General features: G+C 37.2%; 1 pseudogene; it reads right to left on the minus strand.

Moving 5' to 3' along the window:
- Nucleotides 1–13,253: 13,253 nt before the first annotated feature.
- On the minus strand, nt 13,254–14,541 carry LOC100615447 (proliferation-associated protein 2G4-like; annotated as a pseudogene).
- Nucleotides 14,542–27,180: the final 12,639 nt, after the last annotated feature.

Here is a 27,180-nt window from a genome sequence, read left to right on the forward strand (position 1 = left end):
AAAATAAAATGTATTCCAGTAAAGAAAATCCCAGGACCTGATGACTTCATTGCTGAATTCTACCAAACATTTCAAGAGGATCTAATACCAATCTTACTCAAGCTATTCTGAAAAACAGAGGAGGAGAGAATACTTTTAAACTCATTCTACAAAACCAGTATTACCCTGATATCAAAACCAGAAAAAGGCATATTAAAAAAAAGGAAAACTATAGGCCAATATCTCTGATGAATATTGATGCAAACATTCTCAACAAAATATTAGCAAACTGAATTCAACAACACATTAAAAAGATGATTCATAATTGCTAAGCTGGATTTATCCTGGGTATGCAAGGGTGGTTCGGCACATGCAAATCAATCCACGTGATATATCATCTAAACACAATGAAGAACAAAAAAGTATGATCACTTTTATTGATGCTGAAAAAGCATTTGATAAAATTGAACATTCTTCATGATGAAAATCCTCAAAAAACTGAGGGTAGAAGGAACATACTTTAGCATAATAGAAGCCATATGCAACAGATCCACAGCTAGTATCATAATGAATGGGGAAAATGGAAAGCCTTTCCTCTAACATCTGGGATATGACAAGAATGCCCACATTCACTACTGTTACTCAACATAGTACTAAAAGTCATATTAGGGCAATCAGATGAGAGGAATAAATAAAGGGCACTCACACTGGAAAGGAAGAAGTCAAACTATCCTGGTTTACAGACGATATCATCTTATATTTGGAAAAAACTAAAGACTCCACCAAAAAACTGTTAGAACTGATAAATTCAGTAAAGTTGCCAGATAAAAACCAACATACAAAAATCAGTAGCATTTCTATATCCAAACAGCAAACAATCTGAAAAAGAAATCAAGAAAATAATACATTTATAATAGTTGCAAATAAAATAAAATACCTAGGAACAAACTTAAAGAATTGAAAAATCTTTACAATGAAAACTATGAAACTCTGATGTAAAAAATTGAAGAAGACACACAAAAATGGAAAGGTATTCCATGTTCATGGATTGAAAGAATCAATACTGTTATAATGTCCATGCTATCCAAAGCAATCTACAGATTTAATGCAATCCCTATCAAAATGCCAATGAAATTCTTCATAGAATTAGAAAAAACAATTCTAAAATTTATATGAAAGCACAAAAGACCCAGAATAGCCAAAGCTATCCTAAGCAAAAAGAACAAAACTAGAGGATCATATTACCTGACTTCAAATTACACTACAGGGCTATAGTAACCAAAATGTCATGGTACATAGATCAGTGAAACAGTATAGAGAATCCAGAGATAAATCCATACATTTAAAGTGAAATCGTTCTTGACAAAGGCGCCAAGAATCTATATTGAAGGAAGAACATTCTGTCCAATAAACAGTGCTGGGAAAACTGGATTTCCATAAGCAAAAGAATAAAAGTAGACCCCTGTCTCTCACTATATACAAAAATCAAACCAAAATGTACTAAAGACTTAAATCTAAGACCTCAAACTATGAAACTACTAAAAGAAAACATTGGAGAACTCTCCAGAACATTGGGCTGAGCAGATTTCCTGAATAATGTCACACAAGCACAGGCAATCAAAGCCAAAATGGACAAATGAGATCATATCAACTTAAAAAGCTTCTACACAGCAAAGGAAACAATCAACAAAATGAAGAGGTAACCCACACAAATGGGAGAAAATATTTGCGAACTATCCATTTGACAAGGGATTAATAAACAGAATATATAAGAGCTCAAACAACTCTATAGGAAAAACAAATCTAATGATTTCATTAAAAAATGTGCAAAATACCTGGATAGACATTTTTCAAAAGAGGATATACAAATTGCAAACAGGGTATGTAAAGGTACTCAACATCATTGATTATCAGACAAATGCAAAACAAAACTACAATGAGATATCATCTCACTTCAGATAAAATGATCTTTATCCAAAAGTCAGGCAATAACTAATGTTAGCAAGGATGTGTATAGATTTATCTCTAGATAAAAGAGAACTTTTTGTACACTTTTGCTGGGAATGTAAATTAGTACCATCACTACGAAGAAAAGTTTGGAGATTTTTCAAAAAACTAAAAATAGAGCTGCCATACAATCCAGCATTCCTACTCCTAGAAATATACCCAAAAGAAAGGAAATCGTATATGGAAGAGATCTCTGCACTCCCCTGTTTACTGTAGCACTATTCACAATGGCCAAGATTTGGAAGCAATCTAAGTGTCTATCAACAGATGAATGGATAAAGACAATGTACATATACACAATGGAGTACAATTCAGACATATAAAAGAATGAGCTCCTGTCATTTGCAACAACATGGATGGAACTGGAAGTCATTGTGTTAAGTAAAATAAGCCAGTTACAGAAAGACAAACATTGCATATTTCATTTATTTGTGGGAACTAAAAATTAAAACAATTCAACTCGTGGAGATAGAGAGTAGAAGGATGGTTACCAGAGGCTGTGAAGGGTAGTGTTGGGGGGAGTGGGGATAGTTAATGAGTATAAAAAGTAGTGAGAAAGAATGAATAAGACCTCGTATTTGTTAGCACAACAGGGTGACTATAGTCAGAGATCATTTAATTGTACATTTAAAAATAACTAAAAGAGTATAACTGGATTTTTTATAACACAAAGGATAAATGCTTGAGGTGATGGATACCCCATTTGCCCTGATGTGATTATTATGCTTTGCTTGCCTGTATCAAAATATCTCATGTAACTAATAAATATATACACTTACTGTGTACTCATAAAAATTAAAAAGAAAGAGAAAAAAAGAAAAGAAAAAGAAAAACATCCAGATGACTTGAAAGGCAGAATAATTGGTTTTTGTATTTCAGGTAAATAATATTTCTAGAAATACATAAAGAAGTAATTTTCATGAGGTGTGAAAATACAGGTTTTAGCTTATGCAAACTTTGTAAATCAAATCAAATGGGATCACAAAATAAATATTAGAATTTTCATTCTTTATTGTCTTTTTCCATTAATTTTGAAGATTTTATGGGCATATGTATTTTTAAAATTCTGTTAAAGTAATGAGGCTTGGCAATTAATTTCACGAAGGATTAACTCTAGTACATATATATTAGCATTAATCCTTTTTGGAATAATTATTTATAAAATATAAATTTTTAAATTTATATAACATTTATATATAATATATAATATAAAATTTATAAATTTATAAATACATAAATTTATATATTTATATGCATACACACAGTTTAGTAGTCTAGTAGTTCCTGTGTAATTAAGTAGGTTATGTAGGCAATATGAGGACTTCTGAATACGTCTTCAGTTGCTACCATGGAAACAATTTTTAGAGATGTTCTGCAGAGTGATGTGATGCTGATTAAAGAGTTCAAGCACTTCATTTTAAAATTAGGCCAGAGTCAGCCAGGAAGAAGCTGCACATTGCAGAGCTGGTCCACCTCTTGCTGCTGAGCTGGGCTGTGCTGTGCTGGGCTGCTCCTGCCAGGTTGCCATGGCCAGCAGCACTTCTTTACAACCTTCTTGATCTAAGGAGGCCAGGAGGTAATTTACAGCATGGCAGCTCTGGTGATCCTTGTCAAAAGGTTAATAGTTATGAACTTTCCAGTTAAGAAATGTATTATGTACTGCTCTGTAATCTGTGAGTGCTTAGCCTTAAAGGGCTTGATGAGGATAATATTCTGGCATTTTACATTCTGACACGAACTTCATAACCATTAAAAACAAATGCTTGGCAAATTAATGGCTGTTGGATCTTTATTAACTTGCAGTGAAATATAATATCACTTTCATTAAAATATATTGCTGAAAAATGATGGTGAGAAAAATGTATTCTGAATGACAGTGAAGCTGTGAGATCCTAGGGCTGTTTATTTTATTACTATGGCAACTGTGATAAAAACATACACACTACCAATGTTGTTTCCTTTAGTGAAAATTCTAAATTATAAATCGACTTGCTAACTAATTTTAAATTCTTACTTTTCAAAACAAGGTGTTATTTTAGGGGTAAATTTCTAAAACTGAAATTTAGTCTCTTATTAGAAATACAGATGCAAAATGACTGCAGGACAATTGAAATTTAAAATAGTCTAAAACATTGAAAAAACTTTTCTATAGCTGAATTTTCCCCAGACCACTTACCCTTTATCCCTTTGCTCTTTTTAACTTACCAAGAATACAGTGCTGTGTAATTATGAAAATCTCAGTATTTGTTGCTATGAATCAGCATAATGATACTTATCAAATCATTTAAAGAGAAATTAAATTTTTGCCATTTTAATGGGCATTCAAACAGTGTTTCACAAAACCATTAAGGTAAAAAAGCATCATGCCCATTTTATAGAACATGTTCTACCTGTTGTGCCACACTTAAACCAAGCTCTCTGTCAAAAAACAAACTGGCATATGTGAGTATTCATAAATAGACATAGACAAAGAATATTTTCATGTGTAGACACTTGTCACCAGTAAAATAAAGTAGTTTGAATTGCACTCAGCTGAAAACATGCTGAAATCTAGGTCCATTTCATTCATCAATTCATAAACTATTTATACCCAACTACTTCTGTGTAGTGTGGCAGGGATGTAAACTTGAAACATACACATCTGGGTACCTTTATACTCAATCATACTCTTTTTCTTCTGTCTTAATCTGTTTTGTGCTCTTGTAGCAGAATACTACTGGCTGAATAATGTATAAAAAGCACAACTTACCACCTCACAGTTCTGGAGGTTGAAAAGTGATATGGTTTGTCTGTATCCCCACCCAAATTTCATCTTGAGATCCAACATGTTGTGGGAGGTACCTGGTGGGAGGTCACTGAATCATGGGGCAGGTCTTTCTCGTGCTGTTCTCACAATAGTGAATAAGTCTCATGAGATCTGATGGCTTTATAATGCAGAGTTTCCCTGAAAAAGCTCTCTCTCTCTTTGCCTGCTGCCAACCATGTAAGACATGACTTGTTCCTCCTTGCCTCCTTTCATGATTGTTAGGCTTCCCCAGCTATGTGGAACTGTAAGTCCATTTAACCCCTTTCTTTTGTAAATTGCCCAGTCTTGGGTATGTCTTTATCAGCAGTGTGTAAACTGATTAATACAGTATATTGGAACCAGCAATGGGGTGCTGCTGAAAAGATACCCAAAAATGTGGAAGCAACTTTGGAAATGGGTAACATGCAGAGGTTGGAACAGTTTGGAGATCTCAGAAGAAGAGGAAAATGTGGGAAAGTTTGGACCTTCCTGGAGATATGTTGAGTGGCTTTGCCCAAAATGCTGATAGCAATAAGGACAATAAAGCGCAGGCTGAGGTGGCCTTAGATGGAAATGAAGAACTTGTTGGGAACTGGAGCAAAGGTGACCCTTGTTGTATTTTAGCAAAGAGACTGGCAGCATTTTGCCTCTGCCCTAGAGATTTGTGGAATTTCGAACATGAGAGAGAATGATTTAGGGTATCTGGCAGAAGAAATTTTTAAGCAGCAAAGCATTCAAGATGTGACTTGGGTGCTGTTAAAGGCATTCAGTTTTAAAAGGGAAACAGAGCATAAAAGTTTGGAAAACTTGCAGGCTGACAATGTGATAGAAAAGAAAATCCCACTTTTCTGAGGAGAAATTCAAGCTGGCTGCATAAATTTGCATAAGTAACAAGGAGCTGAATGTTAATCACCATGACAAGGGGGATAATGTCTCCAGGGTGTGTCAGAGACCTTTGTGGCAGCCCCTCCTACCACAGGCCTGGAGGCCCAGGAGGAAAAAATGGTTTTGTGGTTTGGGCCCAGGGTCCTTCTGCTGTGTGCAGCCTAGGGACTTGGAGCCCTACATCCCAGCTACTCCAGCTGTGACTGAAAGGGTTCAAGATACAGCTTGGGCTGTTGCTTCAGAGGGTGGAAGCCCAAAGCCTTCACAGCTTCCATGTGGTGTTGAGCTTGCTGGTGCACAGAAGTCAAGAATTGAGGTTTGGGTACCTCTGCCTAGATTTCAGAAGATGCATGGAAATGCCTGTATGCCCAGGCAGAAGTTTGCTGAAGGGGCAAGGCCCTCATGGAGAACATTTGCTACGGCAGTGCAGAAAGAAAATGTGTGGTTGGAGCCCCTACACAGAGTCCCTACTGGGGCACCGCCTAGTGGAGATGTGAGAAGAGGGCCACTATCCTCCAGACCCTGGGATGTTAGATCCATGGACAGTTTGCATCATGCACCTGGAAAAGCCACAGACACTCAATGCCAGACTGTGAGAGCAACCAGGATGGGGGCTGTACACTGCAAAGCCACAGGGGCGGAGCTGCCCAAGGCTGTGGGAGCCCACCTCTTGCATCAGTGTGACCTGGATGTGAGACTTGGAGTCAAAGAATATCATTTTGGAACTTTAAGATTTGACTGCCACACTGAATTCCAGGCTTGCATGGGGCCTCTAGCCCCTTTGTTTTGGCCAATTTCTCCCATTTGAAATGGCTGTATTTACCCAGTGCCTGTATCCTCATTGTATCAGGAAGTAACCAACTTGCTTTTGATTTAACAGGCTCATAGCTGGAAGGGACTTGTCTTGTCTCAGATGAGACGTTGAACTGTGGAATTTTGAGTTAATACTGAAATGAGTTGAGACTTTGGGGGACTGTTGGGAAGGTATGATTGGTTTTGAGATGTGGGGACATGAGATTTTGGAGGGGCCAGGGGTGAAATGATATGGTTTGGCTATGTCCCCACCCAAGTCTCATCTTGAATTCCCACGTGCTGTGGGAGGGACCTGGTTAGAGGTAACTGAATCATGGGGATGGGGCTTTCTCATGCTATTCTCGAAATAGTGAACAAGTCTTTATCAGGGGTTTCCACTTTTGCTTCTCTCTCATTTTCTCTTGCCACCACCATGTAAGAAGTACCTTTTGGAGGGGTACGGTGGCTCATGCCTGTATTCCCAGCACTTTGGGAGTCCAAGGTGGGCCAATCATCTGAGGTCAGGAGTTCAAGACCAGCCTAGCCAACATGGTGAAACTCCATCTTTACTAAAAATACAAAAATTAGCTGGGTGTGGTGGCGCATGCCTGTAATCCCAGCTACTCGGGAGGCTGAGGCAGGAAAATTGCTTGAACCTGGGAGGAGGAGGTTGCAGTGAGCCGAGATTGCACCACTGCACTCCAGCCTGGGTGACAGAGTGAGACTCTGTCTCAAATTAAAAAAAAAAAAAAAAAAAAAGAAGTACCTTTCACCTCCTGCTATGATTCTGAGGCCTCCCCACCCATATGAAATTGTAAGTCCAATTAAACCTCTTTTTCTTCCCAGTCTCAGGTATGTCTTTATCAGCGGCATGAAAACGGACTAATATAGAAAGTCTAAAGTCAAGGCACCAGCGGTTCAGTCTCTGGCTCCATTGCTGTGTCCTTCAAACAAGGGGAAAGCTAATCCTCACATGGCAGAAGGTGGAAGGGCTAAGGGGCAAAAGGGGGCCAAACTTGTCCTTTTGTAATGGCATTAATCCCATCCATGAGGCAGAGCCCTCAAGGCCCAATCAGCTCCCAAAGGTCCCACCTCCCAGCACCGGTATGATGACAACCATATTTCAGCATGAGTTTTGGAGGGGATGAACATTCAAACCATAGCACCTTCTTTACTCCATTAAAGATGAAAACTCTGTGATTTCTGTGTTGAAATTGAAACTTTTTTGGTTCTAAGGTTTTGTAATTACATGCACTCTTTGATTGACTGATCAATTTTACTGATGAGGAAAATGAAAGAACCTGTGGTTTCTTTTTAATTTTTCTTTTTTAAAATTTTTCCCTCTGCTCCAGAGCATGGTGTTTTCCAATTAGAGGTCAATAAAAACAGTGATTTAAATATTTTTGAATAAATAAAAAGTAGCAGTTCCTTATTTTTGTCCTGCCTTTAGTCTACAGTCTACATTTTTGGCAAAAAGTTTCATTTTGCAAATCTTTTTCCAGTATGCAGTGCCTGTGAGCTTCAAGTGCATTTGTTAACTTGTTGCATTTTCTTCTTTTGTCCTTTCTCCCCTCACCCCCATTTCATCAACAAGAACAACACATCATTTCAAATATCAAGGTATAATCATTCTCCTGCATGGCAAGTGTATTTGGCCATACTTTGGGCAGTATTTATCTTCTCTCAGAGAAGAGTCCCATTATCTTCATGGCAAGTTCACATTTATGACTATGGACTTCATGCCTATCAAGCAGCCCTGAGAGCCAAAAGACAGAATCAAACTGGATTCCCAACTTATTGTGTATAGCTTTTACCCAAAAAAGTTGTTGAGAAGATTGGAAAAGACAATATATATGCCTGGCTAAACAACTAATTGTTTTCATCTTTATTTTTCCCTGTTTTCATTTCTATTTTTTTTAAATAAAGCATTATAGTCATAATTTTCACTCTAGTGAAGAACTCATAAAGGTATGAAGGACAGGCTTGGCGTGGCAGCTAGAATCCGATAACACCTATATTTTTATGCACCACTATGCTTGGTGGATTGATATCTTGTATCAAGTCATGAGACAATTGCTCCAATTCTCCTTTGAAGGGAGAAAAATAGGTCAGTGAAAAACAGTAGGATCTAGTTGCACCTGTCCCCTTTTATTTGCTCAATTTTTATTTTGAAAGAATCTCAAGCCCACATAATACTCATAGACACAGTACAAATAGTAATCATTGTCCCCCTGAACTGTTTGAAAGTTGCTAATATGGTATCTAATCCCCTCTGACTATTTTAGTATGTATTTCCTACAAATGAAGACATGGTTCTACATAAACACTAATATTCATCATGAAATTGACACTGATACTGAGACATTACTGCCTTCTAATCATCAGACTCTATGTTTTACCAAGTGTTCCAGTCATATCCTTTATTACCAGATGATCTGGTCCAGTATCACATGCTCATCTAGCTGTCATGTTTCCTTAGTCTCTCTCATTGGGGAGCAGGTTGGCATTGGTCTGTCCTTGGCTTTTATGACCTTGGTGCTTTTGAAGATTACAGGTCAGTTATCTTTTAGAACATCCCTCAATGTGTTTTTATCTGAGGTTTCTTCATGATTACATTTGGGTTATGAATTTTTGGCAGAAATACCACAGAAGTGTTTTTATTGCATCTTATTTTTATTTGTACTATGTTATAGTGACTCTAGGGACATTAAGTTTGATAAACTTGATCAGGTGGCATTTCCACACACAATTACATCATTATTTTTACATCTATCCATATATATTGAAAATTGTATGTTCACACCAATGCCTCTAATTCCAAACCAAAGCTACAAGAGTTCTTCTAGGTTTTTCCTTTTCCATAATTGCAGCTTCTATCTGCAACAGCAAAAATCTTGGCTTTCGTAGTCCTTAAAATATTTACTTATTTCATCAATCTCCCCAAATGTAACTAATCTTAAGCCATATCCACCTCACCTCACACAAATGCTCTGCTTCCTCTGCTCAGGCCCTACTACCCCCTATTGAACCACTCTTCTACTCTAATATTCTCCTCACACCCTTGGGCTGTCACATTCTGAGCTAGGCTGCCCCTCTGTGTGAGCCTCCATACCTCCTCAAGCTCTAACACTGATCTGGGTGCCTCCTCCCCTGCTTACCAATGTCTACCTTGCTTTACCTCCCCTAATAGCTTTTGGATTAAGTTATTTAGGATGGAAGAAAAGGAAAGGGAAGATAAGGAAAGAAGAGGGAGTGAAGCAAAGAGAAGGGAAAGGAGAGCAAGACAGGAAGAGGAAGAAGAGAAGGAAGTTGACTTTTGTATTACCCTGCTTTCACTCCCGAGTTCTCTCTGCTTTTGAATTCATTGCCTCCTTTACACCCGTTTTCATCTTCAATTAATATTATGTTTTTAAAATTAGAGGCCTCTACCTTTCTGCCTCTGTTTTTTAAAATTTTCCAGATTTATTAAGGCATAATTGACAGAAATGAATGTATGTACTGTATTAAATATGATATTTTGATAAACACATACACTGTAAAGTGATTATGACAATCAAGCTAATTAACGTATTCTTCACTTCACATAGTTACCACTTTTTTTGTTGTTGTGAGAACACAAGATCTACTCTCTCAGCAAATCTCAAGTAAATAAAATACAGTATTATTAACTATAGTTACCATGCTGTACGTCAGATCTCCTGAACATACTTATTCTGCATAACTGACACTTTTTACACTTTGACCAACATCTCCCCATTTCTCCCAATCCCTAGCCTCTAGCAATCACCATTCTACTCTGTTTTGATGACTCTGACATTTAAAAATTCCACATGCAAATGAGATCATGCAAGATTTGCCTTTCTGGGCCTGGCTTATTTCATTCAGCATAATGTCCTCCAGTTTTATCAATGTTGTTGCAAATGGCAGGATTTCCTCCTTTTATCCATTCATCTGTCTGTGTACACTCAGGTTGATTCCATATCTTGGCCTTTGTGAAAAATGCTGCAATGAACACGGAAATTCATATATTTCTTTGAGATATTGATTTAATTTCCTTTGGATATATACCCAGTAGTGAGATTGCTGGATCTTATGGTTATTCTAAGATTTTTGAGGAACCCCAATATTGTTTTCCATAATGGCTGTACTAATTTACATTACCACCAACAGTGCACCAGGGTTCCCTTTTCTCCACGCCCTCACCAAAACACTTATCTTTCATATTTTAGATAATAGATGTGAGGTGATATTTCATTGTGGTTTTAATTTTAATTTCCCCAATAATTGGTGATGTTGAGCACTGTTTCATATACTTCTTAGCCATTCCCATTTCTTCTTTTGATAAATATCTATACAGGCACTTTGTCCATTTTTTAATCGTATCATTTGCCACTGTTTTCTTTGTTCCTGTTTGCTCAGCTCGAATTCTATTTAAATTTCAATTAGTTTGGGAAAATTATCCCTAGTGAAGGTAATGGTTTTGAATATCCTTTTGGAAATACAGTTCATCCTCACCCTTATATTCCTTTTTATCATTTTGGACAAATTATTTAATAGGCCAAATCTTTACAAGTAAATTAATTGGCTAAAAGATGAACTCATATGCATTTTGATAACTTGAATGTGTTTGGCTACTTATACTCCATCAACAGAGAAAGCTGAGAAAGTAACTCTTTTATAATAAGCTTTTGAGTGGGGAAGGTCACATCCAATGGCCATGATAGAGTGGGTGGAACCAAGTTACTGTGTCATTTAGCACAGTCCTGCCCATTAGCTCTGAATCAAGTCTGTCTCTTAAATTACATTAATGTTGCTGGTAATTTCAAATCAGGAAACGTGGGTACTTTTTGAAGGAAGGATGTTTTGAATTTGTTGGTGACAAGGCAAGAGATAGCTTTAGCTCAGATTTGGAACAAAGAAGAAAACAATCTGGACCAAGGCAGCCTGTTTCAGAGGCCAGCTTGGTGTCTAGTGGCAATACCAACCTTCTGGGAGCACTTCTAGTTATGCTGGCCTATCTCAACTATACGAAAGGAAAGCACACGAAGGAATTTTGCCTAAATTTGGACTGGAGTTTTAAAGGTGATTAGCAAGCCCTTGGGTGCTGTCTGTGTCGTAGCAATGGGGCTTTAATTATAAAATCCCCAAGTGCAATACACAGATCAAGAGTTGAGTTCCAGTGTTCGATAGCCCAGGAGGGAAACTACTGTTACAATAACTTATTGTACATTTCAAAATAGCTGAAAGAAAGATTTGGAATTTTCCCAACACAAAGCAAGGGCAAACATATGAGGCATTGTATATCCCAATTACCCTAATTTGATCACTACACATTGTATGCATGTGTTAAAATATTGCATGTACCTCAGGAAGGTATACGATCATTATGTATCAGCAAAAAAAAGGTTTGAGGCCACTTGTCTAGTTCCTCAGCCTTTGTGACGATTTCTCCTAAGAAACTCATTTGTGTGTGTGTGTGTGTGTGTGTGTGTGTGTGTTTTTGAGATGGAGTCTCACTCTGTCGCCAGGCTGGAGTGCAGTGGCGCGATCTCGGCTCACTGCAAACTCCAACTCCCTGTTTCAAGCGATTCTCCTGCCTCAACCTCCCAAGTAGCTGGGATTACAGGCACACACCAACACTCCCAGCTAATTTTTGTATTTTTAGCAGAGACGGGGTTTCACCACGCCAGCCAGGCTGTTCTCGATCTCCTGACCTCGCAATCCACTCGCCTCGGCCTCCCAAAGTGCTGGGATTACAGGTGTGAGGCACTGTGCCCGGCCAGAAACTTTTTAAAAAAATTAAATAAAAGCATGTAAAATTTCATTTTATAAATAAGGCCATTTCTATTTTATTTCTATTATTACCCACAGATATTTATTTATTTATTATTTTTATTTTTATGAGAAAATTCAAATTTATTTTAATGTCGTGTCATTTTCAATGTGTTTAAAAACCTCATAAATTAGTAGGAGCCCTAGTTTCCTGGGACAGCATGCCAGATGTACTGAAATTTGTCACCTTTCCCTACAAACCCCTAGAAATTTAATCCAAGTCCATAGCTTCAGAAAGCCAGGAGTTGTATCTTCAGACAGTCTACTCCTCTGGTTCTTGGTTTTTCTTTCAAGGGAAGGAGATCACAATGTTTCAAACAGTGAACAAAACCAGTTGAACTTCCAGCTCAGTTTTCTGTAGAATGGAGCAGGGAAGACCCCACTGACTCCAGAGAAAAGGGTGAGGTTGAGATGGATTATTTCTTTACAGCTTTGTGAAAATGGAAGAAAAAAGATTGACAAATTCGGATCCATTTCATAGATAAGAATCGCTTCATAAATGAAGGCTCCAGCTCCTAAAATGGGAGGGGCCTGGCTGGACAGCCTGAATCAGATGAGGAATTGGCCACACTGAATAAAAACAATCTGAAAAATAATCCTAATTTTGAAGCCAGATAAAATACTTGGGGAGAATGGAAAAAAGAGGAAAAAGCCCCAAACAGATGAAAAAATGCTAACATCAGAATGGTATAAAAAAATTTGGCTGAGTTTTCAGTGGTGGTGGCCAATTTAGCCTGGTTCTGTAGTAGGGTCACAAACCTTGACCAAGCAGAGAGTAGTAGAAAAGGCTAGAAAGAGGGGCTTGAAGACGATGAATTTTGACTCCTGATTTTATTATTCAGTTTCTTTTTTTCATCTAAAGTAGTCTTCCGTGGCCAGGAAGCCTTGCCTCCCAAGACCAGAGTCAGTTGGAGCCGGTTGTTGTTGGAAAGGAGTGGGTTGGGTAACTGGGGTGGAGGCAGGGAGACCCCCACTCTGCTGGATGTCCTAGGTGGAGAAGAACTGCACTTCACAGAGTCTGGGGTGTAGTGGGAAGGGGATGAGGCAGGAGCAGCAAGCTGGGGAGATGGGACCCACCTCAGTCCCCAGCTTCATTTTCTTCTAATATTTCCCCACTGGTGGCATTTTCTGCAGTCTTGGAGGCCTTCTTTTTTTTTTTTTTTCTGGGTTTTTCGACTTGCAGAACTCGAGCAGGGCCTTTAGCTCTGCATCCTGGACCTCCATCTCAGACTTGTAGAGGTCAGGCTTGAGGGGACTACTGGTTATCCGCATGGGGCCACTGGGCATGAGCAGAACTGTAAATTTAAACTGGGCAAAAAATTCACTCTCCTTCTCATGGAGAACATTAAATGGTTGCAGCAGTTCATGTTTGGCGCACTCCACCACACCTATCCGAGCCTTCTTCTCATCTTCAAATGCTCTTAAAGTAAACAGCATGACATCAAAACGCCTTTCCATCCACTGAAGAAGGCACGTGAAGTTTTCATTTTCAGTCCATACTCTTCAGGGGTGTCTCATTTATAAATAGGGGTTCTCTGTCCTGCATCCTTGGCCTTGCCCTCTCCTGAGCTGACGAGAACATCCACAGCGTATACTTCATATACCTCAAATTCATCTTTTTCGTGGTCCTTCTTCTGCTGGTCTGTGGGATTCTGGATAACGGTTTTTTCTCCATCGATGACATGCTGCTTCAACTGGTGTGACAGCATACCTTCTATTGGCTTGTAGTTAAATTACTGGGCAACTTTGTTCCAGGCTTCTGTCACTTGTGTGTTCTGATTTCCAGGTTTGACCAGGCGTAGGGCAGCTTCAGCACAAAGGTGAGCTGCCTTAATAACATCTGCTTTCCTCCCTGTTACTTGGGTCCCTTGAGCCACATCAACCACAAAAGTATGAGCTACATTAGCGATGAAGCCATCCACATAGACCCCAAGGTCAATTTTTACCAAGTCACCTTCCTTGAGAATATAATCCTGGCCACTCTTCAAAGGGGAGAAGTGACATACACAGTTATTTACTGAAATACTGGTGGGAAAAGCAATGCCTTTCTTCATTTCCTTTTCTTTCTTGAAGATTTTCCCTGTTTCTTCCATAATCACGGCATCACTTTTCTCACACAGGCTCAGTACCAATACACCTGAGCTAGATGCTTCCACCAAGGACCTAAGTACCCGGTTGGCAATGTCGCCCCCCATCTTATACTTGGTCACAACCAGGTCTTCAGCGATAGTTTGCTTCTGCTGCTCGTCCTCACCCTACATCTTCCTACCACCACCACTGCAGCCTCATTTCTCCTGAGCTGCCGCCTCTGTCTCCCTTCCTTGCCGCAGGTTGTGGTCAGAGCTCCCTGGATCCTTGAGGAGAGGGCGAGCGAAAGCGCGAGCTAGCAAGGGAGCGGGCAGGCAGGCGAGCGTCATCCACAGATATTTAAATGAAAGAGACAAGCATACCACACCTTAAAATTTTGAGAATTGAGGAAAGAAAGACATTCTTTTTCTATGAACATGCCAAGCGGGATCCTAACTTAGGGTGTTTGCATTAGTTATTTCCTCAGCTGGAAAGCTGTTTCCCCAGAGCTTCCTTCTCATTCTTGACTCCTTCTTGCCATTCAGGTCTCAACTCAAACTTCGGTGAAAACTTTTTAATTAACTAAACTGCAGTCCCTTGGTGTTTCACTGGCATAGCACCTTAATATATTTTCACCTTGGCACTTTCATATTCTTATTGTATTCTTGATATATTGGCTATTTGCTTACTGTCTACCTTCATCAACGTGAATGTAACTACCAAGAAAGTAAAGACTTTGACTGTCTTGGAGTTGAGTGTTGTATTACTAGTACTTTGAGTATCTGGTGTCACATAATATCTAATCAATAAATAAATGTTTAAAGAATAAATGACATGAAAGCAATAGTGATTGAGTAGAATGAAGCCTCTTCAGATGAATTATATTGGACACAAGAAAAAATAGCTGGGATGTAAAATGAGCTAAAATAGCAGTTACATAGGTATTAACAAGCTGGTTCAAGAGTGTAATTCACTTCATATTGACCAGCCAGAGGTAATAGCAAGCAGCTTTCTAATTGAACAGGGCCCAAACAATATGGTTACTTATGACTAATTAAATTAATCATCTTCGACTTTGTTAAGTGCCTTATAGATGTTTAAAATATCTAAGAAGTATTTACTATATCTATATGAAATATTAGAGGTCATTCTCAATATTCATGGAACACTAAGGAGCTGCCAAGCTTCATTTGAAATGCTGGGGATACAATGGTGAATTAGAAAGCATTCACTGCCTTCAAAGAACATACTCTGCTGTCTAGAGTCTGGAGGAGGATACAGGACAGGAGACTGGTGGGGCCACCATGTGGCGAGTGTTAAGATATTGCCAAATAGTGTTACGGGAGCACAATGGAAGGGCATAAAAGGTCACAAAAACTTCCTTGAGAATGCAAAATCTAGGATAAATAAACTTGTAGGAAAGCTACAAATTAGCTAATCAAATGTGAAGGTTGGTAAAAGGGCAAATGACCCAAGGAGGTGAAAGATTCCAAGGTCACATAGGGAAGCTTAGGAACATACGTATATTTGTGCAATAGAGCATGAGGGAATGCAGTGAGCATACCCCACCAAATGATCATGTTGGTGCTTTGTTAAAAATGATTTAGTGCATCACTGCATTTACCCAGCGTTAGTGAACTATGGTCTTTCTTACTCTAATGGAAAATAAATTCCCAGTGTGTCACATAACTTGTGGAGAAGGACAAAATAACTTCATTTAAGAATTTTGGTGATTTAGAAAAAGCATCTAATTTTGAAAATCGGTTTTATTCATTGAGTATTGAATATCTGCTCTCTGTCAAGCATTGTGGTCAATGCTGAATGCAGGGTGGAGAACAAAACAGATAGAAAGAACACTGCTGTGGATCTTGAAGACTGTGCCATTGGAAGCATCTTTGGAAAGGGCTCTGCATTGTTCTGAGGGCCACAGTCAGTAGTGGCAATGGTGAATTTTTCCCCATGGCTTTATAGGCAGTAGATATCAATGAGAAAGCAAAGCAGATACTGTAGATGCCATGTGGTGGCTATGGAGCAAAGCCTAACTTTAAGGAAGCACATCAGAATCCTCCTTAGTGTTTCTTGGAAATACTTGATGAATTGGGGTAACTTTGTAGGGGAGATAGCTGAGATTCTTTGTAGGCAGAAACAAGAACAGGTCCTTTACTGAATACTGACTATTAATGTTAAGGTGACTTAATTCGTATCCACAGATAGGTAAGGCCTGATGATCTGCAGATTATTCTCATGATCAAGTTACGATGGATTCTTATACTTTCGTATACCATGACACCATGGGTAAAAATAGTATTAATGTCACGCTTTCAGGCACAGACACATTTGCTGGACCCTAGTGCACAATATTGGCATAATAATTTTATCTGCTGGAGTTGAGTGCTCCTTCTATGGGTTGCAGTAAGCAGACAGATCTCCTTTAGGGTAGCAATAAAAGTAAACTAGTGATTTTTCCAGCCCATTCAGGTGTAGGTTATTCATGTGATAGTAAAAGTTCATATGCACAATTTTAAAACACTAAAATGGGTCAAGACTGAACAAGAGATTTTGTAAAACACACATGTGTTGATGATGGTATCTCTTTCTCTTGAAAGCCAGGATGGAAAGAATGTTTTTAATCAAGAATCTGGACAGCTTATTGGGGAGTGCTGGAGCAGCCTCAGAGAGTGGCTTTTAAATTTCACTTTATAACATTTTACAAAAATTAGATGACAGAATAGAAAACTTCTAAAGAGGTACTAGAAGGCACTGATTCTCTTTATTTTATTTGATTGTTTTAAATCAAAATGATAAACTTAGAGCTCTATTCCATTTATATTTTAAGCCTGTCATTTTGAGCTAACTTGTCATTTATCTATCTTTTTATGCTGTAAAGTTTATTGGAAATAAGTTAATTCATTTTAATAAATGCTTTGTGCTTTTAGGAGTGAAAAAATCCCACTTGCATTAAATAAAAATACTATTATGATTGCATCTGTAATCATTTCTGTCATGGGAAAATGGTGTTTCTCTAAACCTCTAATGAGATCTGTGCAGGTGTTTGTATATTTGCCATAAATCTGTACCCACACAAAGTTCATTCTGTGGCATAAAAATAAATCATCTCATTCAGGTGGAATTGAGCTTTGACTCAAGAATACTCCTTCTCACTTCTCTTTCCAAAATCAAAGCAACACTTACATTTCCACTGCCATATGCTATCTTTCTCAGCTCTCAAACTACTTATATATACTGGGTTCTTTTCCTTCTGTTATTTCAAAGACATGAGAGAAACTGGAGCATGAAAATGGATTTCAGCTTATGTAAAACCACGGAGTAGGTTTCCTTAGAGACTTAGGGAGGGGGTTTGTTCTGAAGTTATGATGAGTCATCACATACAGGCCTCTGGCCGAACTTGCTATCATATAGTATTTGCATATGAGTAAACAGAGTTGTTCTTTTCATAAGATTGATAAGCACTTCAAGCTTTTAAATTGGGGCCTTCCCCAGTTAAAAAAATATATTTGTATACTATATATAGTATACATATAGTGCATACATATGTAATTTTTTCCTCAAAAGTTGAATATTGTAAGGATAGGAATACTTGCTTTCCCAAGATGGTGGATAAAGGGGCGGTATGTGGTTTTTATAATTATTTGCTCTAAATATGTAAATTCTGGTTTCTGCTTGGGCTTTGCCTTACTGGGTAAGCTTGGGGAAGTCCCTGATGCCTCCAGTATCTCAAGTTTCCGTTTATAAAGTGATGGACTTAGAATTATTGTAAATGAGAGTCAAATCACTTATTGAGCTATTTTCATATATCTGAAAACTTAGAACCATAAAGACTGAGAATCCAGATAACAGGGAGGATCATTCGCTTTATGACCTGGAGGTTCAAGACTACAAAGACACAAAGCAAAACCTTAACAGAGCACCAACACCCATTTTCAGTCTCCCCATGGGCAGCCCCCTGTGGGGGTGGTTTGTCCGTGCTCTCTGTCTACTCTCAAAGCAGCATACGCTTCTATAACCAGGAAGTTCAGGAAGAGCTTCATGTGCCTGGATTGATGGCAACATGGTGAAGGAAAACTATTGACAGATATGTGAACATGTTAATTCTTAATTTTATTATGAAATGACCAGCCAATGTTTATATTGAAAGCTAAACATATCTAATATCTGAGCACAATTTGAACATTAATATAATGTGGAGAAAATACAGAGGCCAGCTTCTCTGGCAGAGTGGCCATTATTTTATCCATCACAGGATAAAGTTTCTGAAATTGTTAATATTTATTAAAATAACTTTCTTCTGTCCCTAAATATATAAATACATTTCATCCACAAAATTTAAGACATATAATGTATCTAGAAAGTTACTAAAATGTTCTTATATCCTGCAAAGCAACTACATGAAAACATGCATCTAGCTAATGAATTCAATAAGTATGTGTAATTGTAGAGTTCCTTTTCTTAGTTTTCTGTCCTTCATTCACATTCTATTGGAGTAACTCAAAGTGAGGCTGAATAGCATTTCATGCCTTCACAGGTATTAAGCAATTTCCATGAGAAAAAGCAGCTAGTTCAGCTCTCAATTCCAAAGATCACACAAGTGCTTTTGCTCTAAACAGCCCTATGCTTTGATTGTGGCAGGAGTGCTTTATGTGTTCTTCATACTTCCCATTGCCTCACACAGAATATCAAAAAGACCATGCCCAAAAGTCTACATTTAATAAAATTAACAATCATTATTGCTTCATCAAGGGCATTCTGAAGCAAAACTGGCTTATTTTTAAACACCAGTGTAGAGCAATGGAGAGTACAGTTAGCTGCCTCTGCCTTGATTCAAGCTAAGGCGCTGTGCTGCTTCTGCTATTACTTTTGAACCAGCAGTGCAGATGTTAACGCAGTCAAAAGGGCAAATAATTTCATTATATTATTATGAATAATTTGCCCATACAGACTCCCTGAACGTGTCAGAGGGAGACCAAGAGGTTTGCTGACTACATTTAAGAACTGCTAGTTTTCATTTTTGGTGTCCCTTTGATGAGTTTTACAATCAATAATATACTAGTTTAATAAAAGAATTCAAAAATGTTCCTTTATTTGCCATGTTCTTGGACCACTTTCAGTAACAATGAAATTATCTGAACTTAAAAGTTTAGGGACACAACCCTATTTTAGTGTCTTTTGGGGAAGTGTCGCTTATGATAACCGTGTGTATTCCTTCCAAATTAATTATTATATTTATATTTCCTAACTCTTAGGAGGTTATTTCAAGTAATTTATATTTGCTAGAAGACATTTCATCAGATGTTCATCTTTTTTTTACATAGAATTAATCAAAGTGGACACTTATGATTTGATTAATTCCTTCATTGTGGATATTTCTTTTTTAAAATCATTTTTATACAACAAATTGGGTATTTTTCCCTTTTATCTTCATTTGGTTAAGTCTCCTTTATAGTTTTGTTATACTTTAAATCAACATTGTTTGCTTTTTACAATTAATTCTACATTTTAATGTTTCAAATTAATTACTTTATGCTTTAAAAATGTCTTCTTTTGGCCAGGCACAGTGGCTCACGCCTGTAATCCAGAACTTTGGGAGGCTGAGGTGGGTGGATCACCTGAGGTCAGGAGTTCAAGACAAACTTGACCAACATGGTGAAACCCCATCTCTACCAAAAAAACAAAATAGAAAAAAAAACAAAACAAAACCAAAAATTAGCCAGGCGTGGTGGTGGGTGCTTGTAATCCCAGCTACTCCAGAGGCTGAGGCAGGAGAATTGCTGAACCCCGGAGGCAGAGGTTGCAGTGAGCCGAGATCGAGCCATTGCACTCCAGCCTGGGTAACAAGAGCAAAACTCCATCTCAAAAACAAACTTTAAAAAAAAGTCTTCTTTTTTAAGTTTATCTGATTGTTCATGTTCTAACCACCTTATATAGATGTTTCTTTAACTTTAAAATTTTTTATTAATATAAAGAGTTAAGGCTATGGATTTTCTTTGGACCTTTGTTTTAACTGTAAAATATATTCTGTTATTTTGGTTTCCATTTTCTCTTGGACAGCAGAATTGTTTAAGAGAAGACTTCTGGGTGGATAGGAGGGTGATAGTATAGTTTTGCAATAGTAGTTTTTTTTGCTGTTTTTAAAAATTTGTTTTAAGTTCTATTTTTATTGCATTGTGATTAGGAAAGCTAATACACACAACACACACACAGTAAATTTATTGCCTTTTAAAACCTAATATAAATATTGTTTGTGAATATTCCATGTGTTCTTAGAAAAAAGTTGTTAACTTTGTTTTCATTCTACTGACTTTGATGTATATCAAGTAGACCTACCTTAAAAATCATCACTCTGTTTGTGTATTCTATTTTCTAATTTTGTGTTCACTTGAACTATCATTGACTAAGAGAAGTGAATTAAAGTTTCCTGCTCTTAACAGATTTCTATTTCTCCTTGTGCTGTCCCCCTGCTATACACTTTTTTCCTTCATGTGTACTAATGCAGTGCAGTCCTACCTGATATAGATATATTCATATTGTTAGATATTCATTCGGTTTGAAACCGGAATTGTATCTTCTCCATCTCATTTAATACCTTTCACTCTGAATCCAATCTCATCTAATACTAAAATTGCAATCTCTGATTTCTATTTGTGTTTGTCTAGTATGTCTTTTCAATTTTTAAATTTTCAATCTTTTCAAATAATTTCATTCTTCTGCTCCATACTGACATATCATCTTTCCAAGTAACATGGCTCTGACGACTTCCTTGTGTAAAACATATAGTTAAGTATTTTTTTTTCTTTTGGCATCTGTGTTTAGTCTATTTAAATTTTTATATAAAAAACAGGCTTGGTTTTATATAGTTCTGTTATCACAGCCTATGTCATACTTTCTGTTTTCCTAGCATGTGTGTATGTAGGGGTTTTAAAAAGTAATTTTGAAATTTGTCTTTGTCTAGTGATTATTTATTTATTTATTTATTTAGTGAGACAGAGTCTCACTCTGTCTCCCAGGCTGGAGTGCAGTGGTGTGATCTCAGCTCACTGTAACCTCTGCCTCCCGTGTTCAAGCAATTCTCCTGTCTCAGTCTCCTGAATAGCTGGGACTACAGGCATGCGCCATCACGCCCAACTAATTTTTGTATTTTTAGTAGAGACAGAATTTCACCATGTTGGCCAGGCTGTTCTCAAAGTCCTGTTCTCAAGTGATCCACTCACCTCGGCCTCCCAAAGTGCTGGGATTACAGGCGTCAGCCACCACACCTGGCAAATGATTATTGTTTTAAGTTTTACTTTTTATTCATAAATGTATTGGTTTCCTATTGTTACCTGTCAAAGAATGATGAAGTTGATATATTTTTACGTCCTTCTTCTTTCCCTCCTTTCCCTTTGACAGTGAATTTTTATTAATTTGTATATTTAATATTTATCTTTTCTATTATAAATATACTTCTATTGTTTCTTGGTCATTTAAAATAATCTCGATTGATCCTCACCTTGATCTAAAAAATTACTTATTACCTCCTATCTTTCTGTCCTTCCCCTTCCCGACTTTCTTCAGCTGTCTCATTTCTACCTTGTCAGGATTTCTACTATTTACATTCTCTTCTAGTATCGTAATCAACATATTTGTTTTGTCTTAGTCACAGAATTAGTTTCAGTATTTGATATCACTCCTTTTACAATTGTTTATCAAACATTTTTTGGTTGATTGAAGTGTTTTCTAGTACTTTCTTCAAGAAGGCTCATGGGATCCATAGCCTATGAGTTCTTGCTTTTTAAAATGTATTTTCTTTTCTTTTATTCTTAAACAACAATTAGAGCCTAAAATTCTTGGGTTTTATTTTCTTTTGATGGCTTTGTAAAAAATTGCTCCACTTTTATCAAAGTTGACTGTTTTATTGGGAAATCAGACATTAGCCAGGCATTTTTTTTACAGGTGCATGTATAACATCATATTATGGCTTTTTGGCAAAAAGATTCTTTCATTATTATGACATTCAGTAACTAGTAACTAAACTAAGATATGCCTCAGTAGTGATTATTCTGCATCATTTTCCTATGGATAAAGGGCATTCTTTCAATATTTAGATTCAACTTTTTTTTTTTTTTTTTTTTTTTTACTTCTGGAACACTGTCTTTAATTATATACTTACATGTTTTTTTCTCTGTTCCATTATTTTTCTTCCTTTATTCTAGGACTCCAGTTATAAATGTTTTGCATTTCTTTGACCTAAACTCCATATTTAACATTTTCACTATAATCCATTTGAAAATTAGCATCATTTTCTTTTTGCCTACTTTCCTCAAATCCCGGACCTTATGTCTGTTCCTGTGCTGTTAGCCACATCTTTCTTCATTCTTTATCAATATTAGAACCTTTTAAAAAGTTAATATTTGTGACCTGCTGTTTGGATTTTTTTTTCTATTTATTCCTTTTTTTAGAAAAAGAAAACGTCTTATTTTCGTTCTTTTTGATTAACCATCTTAAAAAAAATGAATCCTTTCTGAACTAGCAAGAAGGACTAGGGCCAACTTATGAGCAAACAGGAATTTTATTTACAATAGCTTTTAGCATGGAGTATTATGTTTCAGTTTATTCCTCACAAGTCAGCTGAGATTAACACCTCTAGGGCTACTCACATTGTTGTATTTCCCTTCTCTATCTTTCTGGAATATGGGTTGTCTGTGATTTTTCTATTCAACTCCAACTTGGCTTTTCTTTGTAACCAAACTAGACGTGAGGAAGCTCTTCACAGCAGCCTACTCACATGTTTCCGTGTGGCCAATACAGTTTTATTGGTCTTGCACGGTAGTAATTTTAAAACACGGACATGCACATTCTTTGACACTCTTCTCATTCAGACTTTGAAGTTTGAGGTTTCCCTTAAATCTGAGCGGGCTTGTGACTGCTTTGACCAACAGAGTACAGTGAACGTGATGCAATGGGACTCCCCAGAGGATGACATAACAAGCCATGTGGCTTCTGCCCTATTTTATGGGACATTTGCTCGTAGAATCTGAACTAAGATGTGGGAAGCCCAAGTACCCTGATACTACTGTAGTGGAGAGGCCACATGAGGCACAAGCTTAGACAGTCCCAGCTGAGCTCAGCACTTTGGTCATCCCCTCTGTACCAGATATGTGAGTGAAGCTGTTTTGGATGATCCAGACCAGCTCAGTCACCAGTTGGTTACAACTGAAAGATTTCCGTCAAGGCCAAATGGAACAGAGGAATGACTCAGCAGGACACTGCTGAAATTGTTGACCAAATTCATGAGTTATCATAAAATGGTTGCAGTTTAAACTTTTAAGTTTAGCTGAAACAAACATCTTTGTGCTGCTTACTTAGAGAAGTGCACCTGGACTGATTTTGTGAGATTTGTAGTTACAGGGTCTCTTGAACTATGTTTTCTTTTACTATAGATTTTTAATGCTTCTGAAGCCACTTTCCTATTACTTACATTGAAATGTTAGCTATCTCATAGCTTCAAGGAAAGTGGAGTTCCCATTCTTTTCTTTTCTTTTTTTGAGAGGGAGTCTCTCTCTGTCGCCCAGGCTGGAGTGCAGTGGCGTGATCTCCGTTCACTGCAAGCTCCGCTTCCTGGGTTCTAGCCATTCTCCTGCCTCAGCCTCCTGAGTAGCTGGGACTACAGGCGCCCACCACCACGCCCGGCTAATTTTTTTGTATTTTTAGTAGAGACGGGGTTTCACCGTGTTAGCCAGGGTGGTCTCAATCTCCTGACCTCGTGATCCGCCCGCCTCGGCCTCCCAAAGTGCTGGGATTACAGGCATGAGCCACCGCGCCCAGCCTCCCATTCTTTATTCTTAGTTTTACTTTTGGGTGTTATTGAAAAAGGGGAAAAGACAGGACTGTGACTAACAGTTAAAAGTCAAAAGGCTTCTAAGCAGAATATTTCCATAGCAGAGCTATTAATGAAGATGTTCAAGTCTAGAATATAAAATGAATTTTCTAAAGACATAAAATTATTTCGTGTTAGGTAAAATTCCCAATTTCCTGACTTCCCATTCTTCATTTTTTTCATTATGCTGTTAATATTATAAAAAGTCAATAATGACAAGAATTCCAGATTCAGTGTATGGGATTTATAAAAATACTTTGTTTTCTCAAGTAACAAAAGAAAATTGGAATTTAAAAGATAAAGGACAGTATAATAATTTACTGAATAATAATCTGTAAAAAAACTTTTGTCTAGAACAATTAAAGAAAATATGTAAGTTTTACAATTCCTGAATGGCTTAGTAGAATGCCATATTAATTAATAAAGTTGGATATATGAATAACCAGGGGCTTTTCCAAACATTCTGGTAGTATACAATGAACAAATAACTCACTTTCATTAATGTAGTAATGTGATTTGTTTTGTGTTAATTTACTTTAAATTTCAATTTTACCCAATATCTTCATTTTATATAGAGAACTTAATTTATACTCCATGAAGAAAAATTAAAAACAGATATTTTAATTTCAGAAGAGTCTGTATTTCATTAAAATATGCACATTTAATATTTTAATTTGCATTTCTCATAAAAAATAAACATGAAACCAAATATTGATTTTAACACAAAATTGTTGTAGTATCTAATAGTACTAGAAATCCCAAGAGTATGCTAAAATATTTTGTTTACTAATGAGATATGCATCAGATTTGATTGGTAGAGTCATTTATTTATTATGCTGTGGGTATTGTCATAGTGGCTGAGATTACAAAACTGAGTAAAGGAAAATTCCTGCCTTAGGCAAAGTTTTAAGTTACTAGAATATACTAAATTTACCAACAATTTACACTTAAAAAATTGACTTTATAACTACATGGTTTCAAATCATAAGTGCAGGAAGGAAGTAATAAGTAGGGAAACTGACAGTGAATCTAAGATTTCCTGCCTAGGAGTGTTGGCTTGGAACAACATTAAGCAGATATTTAAAGAATTCAGAATTAGGTTTTATGGGGATGTCCCTTTGGATAGTTTTGAATTAGCATTTGACACTGAGTAGTCAATTTGCAATAAGCATTTCAGAGATGGATATATAGTTTTTGAGATGGATATACAGTTACTGAAACTATTAGAGCTAAAGAGATGTCTCAGATCCTCTAAATAGAATTATAAGAAGACAACAGTTCTCCTTGAAGAGGTCCTTCACGTCCCTTGTAAGTTAGATTCCTAGGTATTTTATTCTCTTTGAAACAATTGTGAATGGGAGTTCACTCATGATTTGGCTCTCTGTTTGTCTGTTATTGGTGTATAAGAATGCTGGTGATTTTTGTACATTGATTTTGTATCCTGAGACTTTGCTGAAGTTGCTTATCAGCTTAAGGAGATTTTGGGCTGAGACAATGGGGTTTTCTAGATATACAATCATGTCATCTGCAAACAGGGACAATTTGACTTCCTCTTTTCCTAATTGAATACCCTTTATTTCCTTCTCCTGCCTAATTACCCTGGCCAGAACTTCCAACACTATGTTGAATAGGAGTGGTGAGAGAGGGCATCCCTGTCTTGTGCCAGTTTTCAAAGGGAATGCTTCCAGTTTTTGCCCATTCAGTATGATATTGGCTATAGATCTGTCATAAATAGCTCTTATTATTTTGAGATACGTCCCATCAATACCTAATTTATTCAGAGTTTTTAGCATGGAGGTTGTTGAATTTTGTCAAAGGCCTTTTCTGCATCTATTGAGATAATCATGTGGTTTTTGTCTTTGGTTCTGTTTATATGCTGGATTACATTTATTGATTTGCATATATTGAACCAGCCTTGCATCCCAGGGATGAAGCCCACTTGATCATGGTGGATAAGCTTTTTGATGTGCTGCTGGATTCGTTTTGCCAGTATTTTATTGAGGATTTCTGCATCAATGTTCATCAAGGATATTGGTCTAAAATTCTCTTTTTTGGTTGTGTCTCTGCCCACCTTTGGTATCAGGATGATGCTGGCCTCATAAAATGAGTTACGGAGGATTCCCTCTTTTTCTATTGATTGGAATAGTTTCAGAAGGAATGGTACCAGTTTCTCCTTGTACCTCTGGTAGAATTCGGCTGTGAATCCATCTGGTCCTGGACTCTTTTTGGTTGGTAAGCTATTGATTATTGCCACAATTTCAGAGCCTGTTATTGGTCTCTTCAGAGATTCAACTTCTTCCTGGTTTAGTCTTGGGAGAGTGTATGTGTCAAGGAATTTATCCATTTCTTCTAGATATTCTAGTTTATATGCATACAGGTGTTTGTAGTATTCTCTGATGGTAGTTTGTATTTCTGTGGGATGGGTGGTGATATCCCCTTTATCATTTTTTATTGTGTCTATTTGATTCTTCTCTCTTTTTTTCTTTATTAGTCTTGCTAGCGGTCTATCAATTTTGTTGATCCTTTCAAAAACCAGCTCCTGGATTCATTAATTTTTTGAAGGGTTTTTTGTGTCTCTATTTTCTTCAGTTCTGCTCTGATTTTAGTTATTTCTTGCCTTCTGCCAGCTTTTGAATGTGATTGCTCTTGCTTTTCTAGTTCTTTTAATTGTGATGTTAGGGTGTCAATTTTGGATCTTTCCTGCTTTCTCTTGTGGGCATTTAGTCCTATAAATTTCCCTCTACACATTGCTTTGAATGTGTCCCAGAGATTCTGGTATGTTGTGTCTTTGTTCTCATTGGTTTCAAAGAACATCTTTATTTCTGCCTTCATTTCGTTATGTACCCAGTAGTCATTCAGGAGCAGGTTGTTCAGTTTCCATGTAGTTGAGCAGTTTTGAGTGAGTTTCTTAATCCTGAGTTCTAGTTTGATTGCACTGTGGTCTGAGAGATAGTTTGTTATA

Source organism: Pan troglodytes, chromosome 5, assembly GCF_028858775.2.
Source record: "Pan troglodytes isolate AG18354 chromosome 5, NHGRI_mPanTro3-v2.0_pri, whole genome shotgun sequence".
Classification (NCBI taxonomy): domain Eukaryota; kingdom Metazoa; phylum Chordata; class Mammalia; order Primates; family Hominidae; genus Pan; species Pan troglodytes.